The following is a 3,771-nucleotide window of genomic DNA, read 5'->3' on the forward strand; positions in this document are numbered from 1 at the left end:
AGAGGCTGAAAGGAAGCTAGGAGGGAAGCAGAGGCATGGGGATGAGCAGAGGCTGGGCAGAGGGGCAGGTGGCAGAGCAGGGTGGTGGGGCTCGGGCTTTGTGGGGGCATGGGCAGGGGGCAGACACAAGCAGGGGATTAGCTGCTTGACCTCCTCACAACAACTGCACCCTCACTGCCTGCCCCTTTGCAGCATTGTGGGGGAGAATGAATTAAAGATGACCCTTCAATAATTAGATTCTATACATGGAAAATGTTAACCAATTTATAAATTTTCCATGTATGGAATCTAATTATTGGGTGATCATCTTAAATTTCAATAAATATGGTAATTTTGCAAGATACTGACAAGAACCCAGTAAAGATAGACAAGAGAAACACCTAAAATCACTAGTGTAGCACAATTATCAAATCTAGCCAATGAATGGAAAGGGGCAAGGGTCAGATGGAAAGTCCCCACAAGTTTCTTAATAAGCCTAGTTTAACAAACAGAAAACTTCTCAGAGGTTTTGAAAATTGTACCTATGAACTGCTTGCAATTAACATATTATTACCACTGAGCCAGCATCGTTATTTGAACACTATTGCTCTGAGGTTGCCTTGAAAAGAAAGAAAAAAAAAGATCAGCATATATTTGGGCCTACTCAAGAGGAGCTTTCAGAAATGTCACTACTTTTAACCTTTTGAGATTCAAGGAAAAGAAACAATAAATCTGGATTCTGATCTAACTTAATATGACCAAAGATGACAAGGCACACTACCTCTATGCCCCCACCCACAACAGGGAGGCTACATTGGGAACCCCCTCTTCTACATAGACAATGCTTGAGTAGTTTATAAAATTCAAGTTTCATGCAAAAGTTTTCAAGATTGATATGAACATTGGATATAAGGAAGCATTAAAAAAATCCAGAGAGATTCAAAGTTTTAGGGGCCAAACTGTATTCTAGCTATAGCTCAGACCCACTTTTGTACAGAACAACTGAACAGGAACATCAGGAAAATGACTAAAATCAAGATGTTCTCTTCCATTTATGTAGCAGTCACGACAAAAAAAAAGAGGGGTAGGGGAGCTGGGGGTAGCTCTTGGGGGACATATCCACCATGCCTGGATGTTAGATGCTCCCTTCAACTTTTGGCTAATAACAGCATAAATCAGAAAAGTTATGTTAAATGTTTGATGATCTGTAAAAGGGCGCAGCATATCATATAATACAGCATCATATGTGATGTGACTTAACATGAAGTAATTTTCTATAAACTGATTCAACAGTCTTGATGTCGGAAAATGCTAAAACTGTCCTATGCCCATTCTTATGTCACTTCATGTGGCAGACAGTGTTTTCCATGTATACTCACTAAATGCACATTGATGCTTTTGATAGGATGGACTTTTGCCTCTCCTTGGAAATGTCAACATTCCAAGTTGGTTGCAGACAGATTTCCTAAGGTTTTAAGTAAATGATTTAGAAACATGATGTTAATATGGCATTACTTACCTGGTTTGTAATGGGTAGAGCTCCTGACTTCTCCAACACTTCTTTCAAGTAGCAGATCTATACTTGCTCTTCATTCCCATCTTTAGAGAAGATCACAGTACCTCTATTTGTAAACCATTTTAGCACCGGAACTCACTTGAGCTTGGACCCTGTTGTGCAGAGGGGCTGTGATCAGCTGCAAAACCACAGAAAAAATGTACTCCCAACAACACATGAAAGATTACCAATGCCAATAAGACCAGTTGTCTTACCTAAACTTAGCTTATCTTTGTCTGTTGAAGCACCACCTGGCCCAGACACCACACAGAATTGTGACTGAGACAGGTGGTGCCTCTACAACCTCTGCCCATCTATCAATTTGGCCCCAAGTCAGTCAGTCAGTCTCCCTCTGAAGTTATAAGTTGACTTTTTCCCCTTCCTCAACTCATAAATTCACATACAAAACACAGAACATAATCATTAGGACTTGCATGACTCCATTGGCCCCTACCTCCCCATCACCTATACAGGGGCCTAATTAGCAAAACTCCATAGAAATGGGACCCACTGAGGTTGCAGGCCTCCTACACTGTCTGTTCCCATCCAACACCTCTTAATAGCAGAACAACAGTGGTTCTTCTGAAGCTCTGGAAGAGTGGAGAAGATTTGCCCTGGATTAGATCTCACTTTGTTATATCTATTTCTAGAACCATGCATGGCATGATTCTGCATAGACTGGGCATGTCTACATGAGACGCTGCTGAGCAGTAACCAGAGTCACTGCATAATAGGCCTGTGCAAAGTGCCTAGTATTGGCGTGGGATTCAGATTCAGCCAATTCAGGGGGGAAGAGATTCGATCCATTATTCAAAACACTGTCCCGATTCAATTTAGCCAAATCTGATTTGGAGATTCTGCCACCGCCGAATTGGCCAAATCTCTGAATTGAATAGGCCCCATCCCCTGCCTACTCTTCCAGTCCAGTAAATGGCTGCCCCACCTGGTCCCAGCATCTCAGTACTTTAAAAAAAAACAAAACCCAAAAGTCCCACACTCACCAGCTCCTGTCAGGTGGGGGGGATGATCCCCACTGCACCCCACTGCCCTGAGTTGTGCAAGGGGGCTCTGCCACAAGCCCCCCAGAGGCCTTGATGGCTGCTGCAACAGCTGGTGAGTGTGGGGTTTGTTTGTTTTTTTAAGTGGGGCTGGGTGGGGCAGCCATTGAAAGGGCTGGGAGAGTGGGTGGGGGTCGGGGCACTCAGGGGAGCTGGGGGAGTAGGCAGGGAATGGGGCCTGGTGGGGGTCTCCCCATGGTGCCCTCCTTCCTCCTTCAGCCCCCCCCCCAACTCACTGGTATGGAGCCTGGGTCCAGCTCCCTGTGGCAGTAAACTGGGACTGCCCAAATCTCTGAATCTCCTCTGAACCTTTTCCAAGCCAATTCAGAGGCTTTGAATCAATTCAGACCTTTTTATTGGTCTCCCGATTTGATTCGTATTCAGAGATTTGGTTGCTGAATCAGGCTGAATCCCCTCCAAATCAAATCAGCAACTGAAGCTTCTTTATGTAAAAGGCTGCAAGAAGCTTTTCCTCTTAGTAAACAGACTTTGTCACCAATATAATTCTTATCTTAGTGTAATATAATGAGAGCTGATTTTAATCCATAGACAAATTTTAATCCATAGACTTTTGGAAGAAGAGTTGCTGATCAGTAGGCATACGGATTTTGTCATATGGATAGGAATAAGAAGAATTACTGGGAAGTCAAAAGAAGGATGGAGCTGCTGGAAGGACAGTGTCATTGGTTAGGTAAAAGAAAGTGAGATAGAGAAGGGAAGGAAAATGAATATTTCCAGGGGTTTGTATTAGAAGTCCCTCTGACATTGTATTAGAAGTCCTTCTTACTTTTGGGGTCTCAGATTGGTACACAGTTTAACATTCTATGAGATATGGGGCTGTGTGCACATACAAATGCACATGCACATGTCCCGCCTCTTGACAGATACTGATCAGAGCCAGGAGGAGTTGTGCTAATCTTTCCTTTATAGAAGTCACACTTTGCACATAGTTTCATAGTTTCTAGGGTCGGAAGGGACCTGAGCAGATCATCTAGTCCGACCCCCTGCCATGGCAGGAAAGAGTACTGGGGACAAACGACCCCAGTAAGGTGGTCATCCAACCTCCTCTTAAAAACCCCCAGGGTGGGAGCCTGCACCACCTCACTTGGAAGCTGGTTCCAGACTCTAGCCGCCCTGACCGTGAAGTAGCGCCTCCTGATGTCCAACTTAAACCTTCCC

The sequence above is a fragment of the Gavialis gangeticus genome, unplaced genomic scaffold, assembly GCF_001723915.1.
Source record: "Gavialis gangeticus isolate Ggan-Ray unplaced genomic scaffold, GavGan_comp1, whole genome shotgun sequence".
Classification (NCBI taxonomy): domain Eukaryota; kingdom Metazoa; phylum Chordata; order Crocodylia; family Gavialidae; genus Gavialis; species Gavialis gangeticus.